Source organism: Staurois parvus, unplaced genomic scaffold (genome assembly GCF_062004578.1).
Source record: "Staurois parvus isolate SC_StPar_1 unplaced genomic scaffold, SC_StPar_1.0 ptg000209l, whole genome shotgun sequence".
NCBI classification, from domain to species: Eukaryota; Metazoa; Chordata; class Amphibia; order Anura; family Ranidae; genus Staurois; species Staurois parvus.
Window position 1 is genome coordinate 3,543,826 of NW_028318005.1, and position 15,138 is coordinate 3,558,963.

General features: G+C 41.0%; 1 protein-coding gene across 1 annotated transcript in view; it reads left to right on the forward strand.

Moving 5' to 3' along the window:
• Window positions 1-15,138, forward strand: part of SLC6A1 (solute carrier family 6 member 1) — a 268,154-nt gene that overhangs the window by 69,726 nt on the left and 183,290 nt on the right. The gene's annotated exons all lie outside the window — the stretch shown is intronic.

Sequence of the window (15,138 nt, forward strand, 5' to 3'; positions counted from 1 at the left end):
AGCCAAAGACACAAGGTAAATGCGGAATTTTAAAAAAGAATGTGTTGTGGAGTGTGTAACACTATTGCGTGTGTGTGTAAAAAAATGACATAAGTCTTTCTTCTTAGCCTTCTCTGTAAGCGTTTAGTGTTGTTGAGTATTGGTAATAAAGTGCTCTGCCTTTTAATGTAGCAGTTGTGGGTTTTCCTTTTATCTATAGCAGAAAACATTAGAGGAGCATGGATATAGTGAAAAAAGAAGAAGGGAAGCAGGGGAGAAATAGTTTATAATTCAAAACAAATGCCAAAATTTCAGTAAAGTACTGTGAGCTTCAGACAATTCCCTATTCTCAAATAGTACTACCCAGCATTGAAAAATCCATAGATTATTTACCGTAGTTGTGAAAAATGATGCTACAGGTATATACTATTTAACAAAAAAAATCTACAGTGCAGATTCTGAATGTGTGTGAATGTGGGAATTCTTGTTTTTCTAATTTTTGCAGGCTAGACAAATATCTTCAAAAAGCTGAAAAACCATTGCCATCCCCATTCCAAGGGAGAAATTTCTCTATTTACAAATAGCTCATTAGGTTCATTCGCTGGGCTGGAATATTCAGAGCCCTCACAGTATTATTATGTTTGAGCTTTTCTGTCTTTAGACCCCACATTTATGCAGGCTCATAACAATGCTTTACCTATCTCGCACCTCATGATAATATTAGAACTCATACATTTACATAACAAATTGGGAAGAGGACTTTTAAGCATATAACATTAGGGAGGATTGTAAAAAATCTGGTCTGAAGTTGCAAAATTCTTCATTAACATGACCTCAGTGAAATCTATTGTTTGTGGTTTGTGCATTAGTCCATTTTAAAGTCTTTGGTCTTTTACACACTTTATTTCATATTAGGATCCGTAAAGACCCATGGATTGTAAAATAGAAAACATGCCTTAAAAAAAATAGAATTCAGCCCCTTCTGCTTTTTAGGAGCTAATCAGGACATATAAAAGACTTAGAAAAGGGCACTTTGGTTAAGTAAAAAAGGAAAAAAAATATACACGGAGAAACACAATCCAAAAACTTAAAAAATGTGGAAACTGGGAGGCTGTATGTCTTAACCACATGCCGCCCAGCACTGTAGAAATACATTGGCAGGGAGGCACAGCTGGGCAAAACCAAGTTTAAAAACATGTGTTTGCAATACAGGTAGGGGGCACGCATGCGGCGCGCCACCGCCCTACCTGTCCCGCCGATCACAGCCGCGGATGTCAGTCGCCGGGTCACAGCCGGTCGTTACCGGCTGTGTCCCGCCAATTAGCGGAAATCACTGACAGAGAGCAGGGCTGCAGTAGCTATGCTCTCTGTCAGTTCCCTGTCAGCTCCTGACATGCTGAGCAGGAGAGAAGAGTTTATCTCTCCGGATCAGCTGTCTCCTGTGCATCACACACCCCCGCCCCCTAGTAAAACACTCCCCTCACACAGTTAACCCTTTCAGTAAATAAAAAAGTTAATCCCTTCCTCCCCAGTGCCATTAGTACAGTGTCAGTGTTTTTTTTTGCATTGATCACTGTCAGTGATGTCAGTGACCCCAAATCAGTTCCCCCCCAGTGTCAGAATGTCCGCCGCAGTCCCGCAGTCCCGCCATAAGTCGCTGATCAGCGCCATAAGTCGCTGATCGCCGCCATAAGTCGCTGATCGCCTCCATTATTAGTATTAAAAAAAAAAAAAAATCCCAGTATCTTTACTGCCATTTGTAAACGCTATAACGTTCACGTAAACCAATTAATTTACACGTATTGGGTTTTTTTTTAGCACAGACATGTCGCAGAATACATTTTGGCTGAAATTTATTATGAAATTTGATTTTTAAATTTTTTTTACTGTACATGTTTTATAGCGAAAAGTCCAAAATATTGTTTTTTTTTTCTCAAAATTGTCAGCCTTTTTTTTTTATAGCGCAAAAAATAAAAACGCACAGGTGATCAAATACCACCGAAAGAAATCTCTATTTGTGTGAAAAAAGGGCATAAATTTCATTTATGTACCGTATTGCATGACCGCACAATTGTCCGTTAAACTAGCGCAGCGCTATATAGCAAAAAAATGGCGCAAATTGCAGTATCTATACCATAGTTTGTATGTAAACGCTATAACTTTCACACAAAGCAATCAATATACACTTATTGGGATTTTTTTTACCAAAAACATGTAGCGGAATACATTTTGGCTTAAATTTATAACTAACTTTGAGTTTACTATATATTTTTTATAGCTGAAAGTAGAAAATATTGTTTTTCTTCAAAATTTTTGGTCTTTCTTTTTTTATAGAGTGAAAAATAAAAAGCGCACAGGTGATCAAATACCATCGAAATAAATCTCTATTTGTGTGAAAAAAGGACGTAAATTTCGTTTGGGTGCAGCATTGCATGACCACGCAATTATCAGTTGAATTAGTGCAGCGCCGAGTAGCAAAAAAAGGCCTGGTCAGGAAGGGGGGTAAATCCTCAGGAGGGCAAGTGGTTAAAGACCATCTAGCTTAGCTATCAGTTACCAATAATTTAACTGGAGAAGCTCACCTTTGTTCTCTCCCTACTCTGCCTTCTTTTCTTTTTTTACCTTTTCTCTTTTCTCTACTCTCAGAGCTTACTCTTATTTGTTTCATGGGTCCTTATTTTTTCTTTCCTTTTTTGCCCACTCTTACTTTTTTTTATCGGGAGAGGTTTTAGTCATAGAGGGAGGAAGACAAGTCGGACAAGTTTTTTTTTTTCAATGGTATATCTTCAGCCTTAATCCATACAAGTGCAAGTACAGTATCAGTATCAGTACAAGTGCAGTAACTCAAAGCAACCTATCAGAATTTACTTTGCTGAAACCACTCCATTGCTAGATGGATTCTAATTGGTTGCTGTGGGTTTTACACTAGCAATTGTTCTTTGTGCTGTTTTACTAACAAGCCAATTTATATGAAACAGCTCATATAAAGGTCTTTTTCTTTGCACTTTTTGGAGGACGTAGGACTTCTCATTTACTGCATGTCCTGAATTTACCTAGCTTGAAGTTCAAGTCTCCTTTTTAAGCTCTGCATTTAATGGATTACTAAACTAACTAGACTGTGTATTCTCCAGATTGTATACAAATGTAATTTTGGGCTGCTATTTGATTGAATATAATGGAAAACTTTTCATTTTTAATAAATATTAAAGGGCATTTCCAGCGCCATTGTTATTGTTTAGCGTATTTTCTCTCTTGTATTGAGGTTTTGCTGCCAAGATTGTGCAGGAAGCAAAATTAATAGTATTACATTCTGCCAGCAGACACATACAGTTTAAAAGAACTGTCACCATTTATCAGAGATCTGCCCTGATGCTGGCATCAATCTGATGTGTTGTGCAATACAGTAAATTCTTAGTTAACTGATTTCATTTAATTACCCGTGTCAGAGTATGCACCCATCTTCGTTTATCTCCTGGGACTGCATAATTTCCCTTATTTCATGCCTCGGTCCTTGCATCTGTAACGTGTTTAAAACTGTTAACTTAAAAGAGCTCAGAATGATAGCCTTGGCACAAGAGAATACAAAAGCCTGTAATAGCCATAATAATAGACTTGCTTGAAGGATACTGGTTGCCTTGACAACAATGTATGTGCAATACAAGATAATGTAACTGCTGGAGTGGAGGGTTCTGAGCTGCATATTAATAATCCCAGTTTGTTGTGAGGATTTGCTGATGTGTGGTTGCACTTTTCTCTGCTGGCTATGACGATTCATTAGATGGAATGTTATTGTTTCTATGCATCGAAAAGGGCAAGAGGAGACAAAAAAAAATGATCCATATACAGTAGACACATAAATAACAATTTGTCGGGAGATTAAGACATGTGTAAAAAGGCTTACTCTGTAGTACGATGTGTACGTTGCATACACGGAGCTTTGCATTTTTCTCCACTCAGTTTGCTGTGAATTGTGCTTCCTTTTTACATTTTTTTTCTTTGTATTTAGGTAAATTAACATTTTGTACTTCACACATGGCCTGCGAATGGGCCACAGCTGTTGAGCAACCAGAGCTCTCAACCTATAAAAAGTCAATAGATACAGAGCTTTACGTGTGCTGCTAAATAGAACAAACACAATCAAACAGCAAAATATATAAAATTCAATTGACAATAAATGTGATATCTCAGATATTACAATTTCATCTGTGCAAAAAATGCTTTCCAGTATATCTGTTCAGGAATCCTCCAATAATATCTGTATCTTCATTCCATTCCTTTGTGATAAGGTCAATCCCAACACATCCATTTACAGTTAGTAAAAGACCCCTATTACAAGAAGGTCATAATAGCTAAGTAGAATTTTGAGATCTTCTCTCTACAAATATACCACAGTATTCGACTGATCTTTGTTTAATTTTCCACCAGGTGTTTAATAACCAGTGAAGAAATATAGGAAGGGTCTATAGAACAAAATATAATTAAAAGCAATATAGTAGCCACATCACATCTGTAATCCAACTGGAGACTTACCAAGGTCCGAGAGACAAAATGTGTAGTGCAGGAAAGAGGTGACGCATTACATCATTATGCTGTTACAACCCTGTGCACGCTCACTATTATTATTATTATTGTACATGATTTGTATTGAGCCAATAGTTTGCACAGTGCTTTACAAAATAATAGGAGACAAAACAGTTACAAATTACAAGTACTATACAATGCTATACAAAAGGACGAGGAGAGTCCTGTTTGGAGAGCTTACAATCTAAAATGGAGGGACAAGTGATACAAAAGGTAGTAACTGCAGGGGATTGAACTATTGGAGAAGGTAATTTCATTTTTTTGGTAAATGTAGTATATGCCTCCCTGAAGGGATGAGTTTTCAGGGATCACCCAAAGAGGAGGAAGCATAGCCTGGATAAAGTTATGCCAATGAGGAGGGAGTTGAAATAGTCAAGATGAAAGAAAGCAAGGGAGTAATTTAAGTATATTGGTAGTGTGATTGGTTAAGGAGGGTTGTATTTTGGAAATGTTGTGGAGGTGAAGGCAGCAAAAGTTGTACAGTGACTGGATGAGGGGCTAGGATAGGTCAAAGTCCAATATTATATCTGGCACCCTGGCACGAGGGGAGACACTGAAGGTTGTGTTCTTGATCTTTGCCCGCAGGGGGATTGGGGGTAAATATTGTGAGCTTAGTTTTGGAAAGATTAATTTTTAGAGAGTGGTGTCACATCCATACTGATATGTCATCAGTGAGTGAATTAGTAATACACAAGGAGAATGAATGGAGTGAGCTGAATACAAGAGAGGGAGATTTAGGGTTTGTCAAAATAGAGATGAGAAGCCATGGGAGGCAATCAACTGACCAAGGTAGGAGGGAAGTTTAGACAGAGAATAAAAGGGGTCCAAGAAGAGAGCTTTATAGGACTCCTATGGAAAAAGAAAAAGGAGAGATGGATATGAAGTTGTAGGTGATGCTAAAGAAGCATTTAGATAGGTAGGAGTAGAACTAGAAAGGAGCAGAGTCTTGGAAGCCAAGAAAGTGAAGTTTTTAGAGGAGCAGCAGGTGGTCAACTGTATCAAAGGCAGAAGTAGATCTAATGGTATAGATGAGTGGATATTGGTTTTAGCAGTTAGGTAGTCAATAGTGAGTTTTCATACAACAGTTTCCACTGAGTTTTGTGGGAAAAATACAGACTGTAAGGGGTTAAAAAGATTGTTATCATGAGGAAGCAGTTCAGAAACTTGTACACCAGATACTCTAAAGATTGCAGCTAAGCGAAAGTAAGGATATGGGTCTTAAGTTGTTCAGACTGTGTGGTTCAGCAAGGGCTTTATAAGTATGAGGGTGACCAGTGCACTATTTAGAGGGAACATGAAGATGTCAGTAAAGAGGGGGAGATTGTAGATGTGGGTTAGAGAGTGCAAAATAGAGCAAGAGGGCGACCAGAGGAGTTGTGAAGGGATGCAATCTAGAGGACAGGTGGTTAGGTGGGTGTCAGAGAAAAGTTTAGCAACCTCCTCTGTAGTAACAGGGTCAAAAGAGAAAACAATGGAATGTGGTTGTAGACATAGTATGTTAACCTCTTCCCATCCGCCAATTCTACATAGATGGCGGACGGGAAGCAGCGCCGATGCGGGCTAATGTTCCTGTATGTCAGCCAGCACCAATTTGTGATCCGTGTGTCGCCCAGACACAGCGGATCACATTACCGCTGCGTTCAGGTGATCACAGGGTTTTTTTTTACCATGTGACTGCTGTGACCAATCACAGCACTCACATAGTAAACAATGAAACTGAAAATAAACACTGAGAGCAGAGAGAAGTGATTCTGCAGTGTGTGAGTGTACAGCAGCCTGTCAGGCTGCGTGTACACTCACACACTGCAGTGCCAGCCACCCTAGTGCTCCAGTTTAGTGTCCCTGTGTCCCTGATCACTGCCCCACAATATCAATAATAAATAATGCAGAGAGGCCCTGGCACCTGTCCCAGTGCACACAAAACACCCCCATACACCATACCAAAATCCTGATCACTGCCATACCCCATACCAACACTCTGATCACCTCTATACACCATACGAGCACCATGATCACCACCATACCATCACCCTTATCACCGCCATACCCCTTATCAACATCTTGATCACCGCAATACCAACATCCTGATCACCGCCATACCAGCGTACTGATCACTGCCATACCCCATACCAATATTTTGATCACCCCCATACCCCATAACAGTGTCCTGGCTACTGCCAAACCCGCTTCCTGATCACCGCCATACCTCATGCTGATGTCCTTATCACCACCATACCCCATACCATTGTCCTGGTCACCGCCATATGCCATACCAGTATCTGGCATTTTAGGATCTCAACTGATCAATTGTCAATTATTTATCCCATAACTTGTAGACTCTATAGCTTTTGCACAGACTAAATAATATAAACAGTTTTTGGCTATTTGTACCTAAAAAATGTAGTAGAATACATTTTGGCCTAAATTTATGAAGAAAACTTATCTATTTGCAAAATTTTATAACAAAAACTAAGCAAAAAATGTTTTTTTTTCAAAATTTTCTGTATTTTTTCATTTATATAGCAAAAAATAAAATACCCAGTGGTGATCACATACCACCAAAAGAAAGCTCTATCTGTCTCAAAATAAGGATAAAAATTTCATATGGGTACAGTGATTCAGGACTGAGTAATTGTCACTCAAAGTGTAATAGTGCTGACAGCTGATTAAGTAGTGGGATGTTTGGACAGTGGTGATCTCATAAAAAATAGCATCCATTGCCTTTTTTAAATTATTGACAATGTCCTGGGCAGTGAATGAGTTGGTTAGTAGAGAAGAGTGTGAGTAAGTAGAAGGTAAAGATAGAAAAGAGTTGGTGAGGACTGAATGAGGGGATGATAATGACAGTAAGGTCATAAGCAGGGGCAGACTGACAACTCATGGGGCTCCCAGGCAATAGGGGATCATTGGGCCCCTGTGTCCTCACCCACACTCAAACCACGCCCAAACAAGCCTATGAAAGGTACCAGGGGCATCTCATGGGACCCTCTACTGACCCCAGGCCCTCAGGCAGTGCCCGAGTGCCCAAATGGTCAGTCCACCCCTGGTCATGAGTCTGTCTGGAAGCACAGAGAGAGGAATTATATTTTAGTAGAGTAGAGTTATACAGGGTGAAATCTTGAAGTGAATTTGTTTTATGCCACACTTGCTAAAGAACACAGCTATATCTTTGAGACTTCTGGTGTCATTTGTTTGCCAGGACTGTAGCGGTCAGGACCTAATTCTATTTAGTGAGGGGAGCAAGTGAATCTAGGGAGGATGATAATAAACTATTATAGACAGAAGTGACCAGGTCAGGACAGGGGAGATATTTTGTATTTTGTCATAAAAGAATCTGTAGAAGAATAGAAAATAAACAGGTAGCAAAGGTCTCTATCAGTAATTGCTGTTTGGAGGGATTGGGGGTTGAAGACAGGGAGCCAGTGAATCTAATAAGGTTGTGATCAGAATAAGGAAAAGGGTACTGCAAGGAGAGGAGAATACAAGGTCAAGGATGCTGGCATCAGAGCGAGTAGGAGTGTGTGTCCATTGTCAAAAGAAGAAATTAGGTTGAGAAGTTGAGGGATAGCAGGGGTGTTGAAGTCACAGGGATTAACAGGGATGTTGAAGTCACCAAGAATGATTGTAGGTATTTCAGAGGAGAGAAAGCAGGACAGCCAGGAAGAGAAGCTTAAAGTGATTGTAAAGGCTCAAGGTTTTTTACCCTCATGCATTCTATGCATGAGGGTAAAAAACCCTACTGTGTGCAGCAGCCGCCCCAGCCCCCCTAATACTTACCTGAGCCCCATCGCAATCCAGCGATGTCCACGAGAATCTCAGCTGTCCCGGGTCTCTGCTTCCTCATTAGCTGAGCCATTGGCTCCCACTGCTGTCAATCACAGCCAGTGAGCCAATGAGGAGACAAAAGGGACGGGGCCGAGCCATAGCTCTGTGTGTGAATGGATACATGGAACAGCGGCTCGGAAGCGCACATGTGTGGATACCCTAATAGCAAGCTGCTTGCTATGGGGCACAGGACAGGAACGGGGAGCCAGGAACACCAGTGGGGGACCCGAGAAGAGAAAGATCTGGGCTCCTCTGTGCAAAACCACTGCACAGAGCAGGTAAGTATAACATGTTTGTTATAAAAATAAAATAAACTTTAGTATCTCTTTAACACTGGTCCAGATAAACCATAGCAGAGAGGGAGGTAAGAAGAACTTAGAAAATGCTTTGTGGGGATAGAAAAAAAAAACAACTCCATCTCTCTTTTGTTCACTGGAGTGGGTAGCTGAAGAGACAGAGTCAGATTCCTGAGTGAGGTTTCAATAACAGAGCCGGAGAGGTAAAGTTAATTGACAAAATTAAGCATGCTACAGACAAAGCAGGCATTCAAGAGGGCACATGAGAATGGAGGAATGATCCCTGGGAAAGGGAAAAGAAATTAGAGTGTATGGATTGTGACTGCTGCCAGAGAAAAAAGGGTGCTGGGAGTGGAGGTAAGAGTTAGATAATAAAGGGACAGAAGTAGGGGAAATATTCCCAGAATTGAGGAAAAGCATGGGGTAGATTTACTAAAACTGGAGCACTCCAAATCTGGTGCAGCTGTGCATTGTAGCCAATCAGCTTCTAACCTCAGCTTGTTCAATTAAGCTTTGACAATAAACCCTGGAAGATGATTGGTTTCTATGAATGGCTGCAGCAGATTTTTCACTATCCAGTTTTAGTAAGTAACCCCCCATGAGAGTGAGGGAAATAAGATAGGAGTAAGATTTATATGTGAGTATATGCCGCAGTCTCCTGGATATTCTGTCAGAATTTGGGTTCAGAATTAGTAAGAATGATACGTGGACCAATAAGAAGAGAGCAGAAGTGAAGGTGCTATGTTTAAGCTGTAGAGTGGTGAAAGAGGGGTAAATAAGTGAGAATTTAAGGAACAAGGACACTATTGTGAAGGTGCACTGGTTAGGAGATATGAGAGGATGACTTGATGTATGCGCCTACAAATTGAGTGGATCATTTCATGTTTCTTCTGTGATGTGTTCTTGAAGCTCATTTTGGGGGTATACACAGAGAATCTTTCTGTTTCATGATGCCCGTCTAACATTACCTTAGTGTGGTGGCATATAATCTGTTTTGTTGCTCACTGAAATTAGTCAAGTAGATATCTTCTTGTCACAGTTAGGGGTCAGGCTCCGAGACCATGAAATATAGCAGTAGAGAGGATCATATGAGGATAAGTATTTGAGCAAGTCACCCTTGCAGATGGCATAGGCTCATCTGAGGTGCGAGGCCTAAATACTATCCAGTCTTTACCAGACCTCTTGATGGTGGAGATGGGTTTCACAGTGTGCTAGTGCTAGGTCACAGTCCTCAGGATTGCCCCACCAGGAGGTGAGCAAGCCAGGGTCCAGCAACAGATTTAACAGCAGAAACATATTCAGTAAACAAAGGCTGGTAACAAGTGTTTGCAGCTTGCAAGCAGAAGTGTATTTGAAGAACAAGACAAAAGTCAGCAACAAATGATTGCAGGTCGGGATCAAGCAAAAACGTAGTAAAAGGGACAAACCAAGTGTCAGTACTAGTGGTAGCGAAGGACAGTTGCAGTACACAGAGAAGCAAGTTATTGGCTGGAGAGAACACAATAATCTGGCAAACAGGAAGTGCATAGACATGAATCAGGAAGCTCATGGGAGGAGCAAACAGTTCAATGTTTACCAGAAATAAGATGCAAGACAAGTCCAAGGGATCAGGCAGAGAGTTATCCAACATATCTGGCGGCACAGCAAAAAGAGCTACAGCCAGGCACCACAGAGGTCCCAGGTTCCGATCAGTGCTCTTACATGGGAGGACGGGGAGTAAGGTGGCCTTTCAGCAGGGATTGGACACATTTTGATCAGTGTTTGGCCTCCCCTGTTGACTATTCAATCTACTTATGTCCAAGGGACATGTCTGAAAACCTTTGTTTATTCAGCATTCGCAGCCAATGATCAGTGTATTTTAACAGCATTCTAAGTCACGGCCAGGGGGATTCCTTCATCTACAAAAAACAAATGGTGTATGGCCAGTCTAGGGCAGGGTATATCAACCAAAGCTGCTCCAAGTGAGTAGTATCAGCAGTATACCCCCCCCCCCCCTGTCAGAATACACAGATCAGCAAGGCAGCCACTGGCTGCATGTGCTGAATAAATTTTGTTTTTTCCAGCAGGACCATTCAACAGTAGCCAATGTAATGACTTGTTGAACAGATAGTGGTAAAGATGTACCAAAATTAAGCTGGTTCCTGCTGAACCAGCTAAATTTCTGTACATGTATTCCCAGCTTAAGTTACCTGCTCCTAAATACTCAGGCATACTGGGCTGGAAACTTAGCTTCTCTGGGAAAAGGGAAGGGCTGGGGGAAGGAAAACATGGTAAGTATAGGCAGATGTGAGGACCAGCAATAAAATGTGTGTAGACCTTAAATCTACTTTTCATTTTTTGGCATTATGCCTTACTGTTTAAAAGTTTTTTAATGTATTTATATGAATCTGTTGCAAAGGTCCTTATGTGATGGTCCTACCAGTAACATAATTTCCTGTTTTAGTCTGATAACACTAAGCCACTTTCTCACAATTAGCAATGGGATTGTCAACTTTTCGTGCAAGCTCCGCCAGTTGGCTTTGATCTGATATCTGAAAGCCCAATTGCCAATTGAAGGAGCACAGCTGAAGGTTATCACTATGTTCTTTTCCTGTAAACATCCCTTCTTAGTTCAGCTGATGGTATAGCGCAGTGGTCTCCAAACTGCGGCCTGGGGGCCAGATGCCACCTTTTGCTTGCCATTATCTGGCCCTTTATTTCACACTATTCCTCCTACTGACACCAACAATGGGGACATAATTCTTGACACTGATACCAATAATGGGGCACTATTCAACCCACTGAAACCAATGATGGGTACTATTTCTCCCACTGACACCACCAAAACGGGCATATTTCTTCCTACTGGCACCAATGATGGGGCATTATCCCTAACAATAGATGTGGCATTGTTTACTCATGCTCATTTTCTACTCCCACTGATCCCAGTCTGGCCCCTCTAAACTCTGAAGGACAGTAAACTGGCCCCTTGTTTAGAAAGTTCAGAGACCCCTGCTATAGTGCATAGCAATAGAGTCATGATGGCCTCAGAACACTGACCCTCCCTCTCCCTGTCTTAATGCTGTTGTGCAGAAAATTGCAGATGGTTGAGATAAAAAGGGAGTCAGGTATGTATGCCCCTTTTATGTTAAAATACATTTGTTTAATGGCTCAATACACAGAGTATGAAGCCATGTACATTATATGGAGCAAACTGTAATATCAGGACTATGGGGTTGATTTACTAAAGTCAAGTAGGCTGTTCACTTTGCAAGGAAATTCGTCCCATAGCTTGGTGAATGAGGTGAAGTTATTCTGACTTCCATCATCCAATCATGTGCAAGTAAAAGTGTTTTTTTTTTAATTTTCCTTGCAAGTGATTGGGTATTCTTTGCAAAGTGAAACTGCACCACATTTCCTAAGCTCTGGGGCAAATTCCCTTGCAAAATAAACAGCCTATATGCATTAAATAAATCAACCCCTATGAATAGAGTGTGGAGAAGTATGGCGAATACAAAGCTCCGTACATTAATTGGAGCACTATACAGATTATACAGTTCCACATTATACATATCCAGCAACAATTTATAAAATCAAATATTTTTATTGTTATCAATAAAAAACATGTGCAGAAAAAAGGAGGATCAGCATTTTCAGATCTAAGAGTGGATTAGGCAAACGCAGTGAGCATTTGCAGAAATTCGCTCATCTCTACGCTTGAGGAAACAAGCCCGGAGGATGCAGACTACAGTGTAACATTTCAAACTGAACATCATAGGAAGGACACATCTGGTGCAATCCTATCTTCAGCCATACCCAATTTACTTTTTATTGATTTAGTCTATAGTGTGGGTCATTTTCTTGTTACCCGCTATCTGAATTATAATGAACATAGGTTGGCAGAGTGATTTTAGAACTTGATCCTGCAGTAGGCCCATTAGGCATAGAATGTGATGATATTTAGCTGTTTTGTCTAGCCTAACATTTTATGCCCCATTTGCCACTATTTTCTACACAGGTCAAAATTGAAATGTTGCAGTTGACCCTTTTTCCTAATCATTGGATTTTGCCAAGGCTTTGTAATGTGACTATTTATTATAGAAGCTCAGTAACACCTGAGGTTTCATCAAAGATTATTAATTTAAAGGATAATGGCGTTTTTTTTACAGTAAATCACAATCATGACTTAGAAATGTATGTATATGTTTCTATAATAGTATTCTTCTATGAAACACTGAATATAAAATGCTGTGTGTAACTACTACTATGAATCACAAGGAACAGAATATTTAATTTTAACAGCAATTTGTGTTTTGCAAGAACAGTCAGTTTAAAAACCCCATTGGTCTTAGATAATAATAATGCTACATGAACATTTTCTTGCTATTTGTGAAATAGAATAGCATCCACCTACACGCTGAAGGTTGGAAAAGAAGGTCCTGGGGATACAGTAATGAGGAGGGATTGCTTTTGTATTGAACTCTACTGCACATAGAGTATCTTTTTTTCCAAAAATGAAAAACACTTAAAGACCCTTCAAGTTAAAGCGGTAGTAAACAGCATCCATTAAAAAAAAAAAAAATCCCCTGCAAGGTAAAAACATAATGTGCTAGTATGCATCACATAGTAGCACATTATGCCAAACGTACCCTAAAACGAAGCCCTCCAGCAGCTTCCATCTTTACCCGGTCTTCCTTCTGGGTTCACAAACGCTGGCCATCTGACTGGCTGGGGCGCAATTATGTCACTCCAGTGCATGTGCACTGGAGTCTCGGGGCACAGCACTTTGCTCTGAAGGAACGGCACGTAAACAGTGGATATAAAAAGTCTGCACACCTGTTAAAATGTCAGGTTTCTGTGATGTAAAAAAATGAGACAAAAGAAAAATAATTTCAGAACTTTTTCCACCTATAATGTGACCTATAAACTGTAAAACTCAATTGAAAAACAAACTGAAATATTTTAGGGGGGAAAGTAAACATAAAAAAGCTGAAATAATGGAGAGCGCATGCACGGGCGGCTGGAGTGGATATAGTTCTGACTGCTCTGCACATTCCCAGCGCCTCAGGAGAATAATCAGCAGCCCCTGACCCCGTTCCTCCCTGCCCCCTATCAGGCCTGTTTGCAGAGGGGGTAGGGGACCACCGGTGCCCACCTGAGCGGCTGGGAGATCTGCTGGCGGCTCCCGCGCTGCCACAATGAAGAACAGAGGGTGCGGCAAGATGGCAGCTAGCACCAGCTCCCGAAGCTCTTCAGTTGTTGAAGAGAAACAGCATACACCACCACAGCGGGCCCAGATCCCCTCCTCCAGTCCTGGGACGCATAGTAATAGCTTCCCTGACTCCTCTCCATCTGGGTCTCTCTCTAACCCCACCAGGTCTCCAGGTCACCAGGCCACGATTCCCAGGCTTCCTCCCTGCTAAACAGGGAAATGGCTGACATATTCATTAGCCAAATCAGTGGCCAGGATTCAGCTCCTGCAGGTCCAGTGGACTCTCCTGCTTATCCATCTGTGCCCCTGCACTACTCAGGGGACTCTGCCCTTATTGCTCATTTTGCTAATTTACTTCAAAGGGAATTGGAAAAAGCTACCAATAAATTAGCCAATAAATAAACATTGAAACTAAAGTTAATGATACAGTTCACAGAGTGTCTCAGAATTCCAACAGGATTGCCGACCTACAAGATCGCCTAGATGAAGCTTATGTGAAAATAAACGATCTTGAGAACCGCATCAACTTCCAGAATAGAGGCCTGCCGGAAACAGTAAAAGATATTGCTTCAGTTGCTCACTCTCTTATACTATCAGCAGTGCCAGATACCGACAACATCCACACAGAGATAGACCATATCCACAGAGCTCTGGTCCCCTTAAAACCAGATGGGCCCTCTCGGAATGTAATCGTTAAACCCCATTTTTTCAGAATTAAGGAGGCAGTGATACGATATGCCAAGGAACATCCTGACTTGGAAATCGAAGGGATCCGATATAGATGGAGCTATCCATTTCACTTACAATTTGCTTATAATGGCAAATCCTACCCCATTTCTACATTCTCTGAAGGAGAGAAAATTTTGCTGAATTTGAGCTTTATTTCTCTTAGCCCCTCCTCATGGATCCCTTCTAAAGCTGCCGGCCCTAATCACCCACTTTCGTCTCTGTGGTCTTCAGCTCCCATCAAGAAGAAACCTGCTATTCCACGTCAGGTTCCCTAAAGACTCTGCTGGTTACCAGCTGATCTAATATTGGGCGAGGACCTCTCCATGGTCCTGTTGTGGGACATTGGCCCCCGCCTTTGTTTTTTGAATTGATGTGTCGGTTTTGTTCTCTAGTCATATCAATCTTTAATTGTTTATGGGTTAGATTTTTTGCATGTCAGATACTCTAGTTTCGGGTATTAGGAGCCTTTAACATACATGTTTTCTACAGACCTCATGGCACCGGGAAGAGTCTATGCCTAGTCGAAAGACTCTCCCT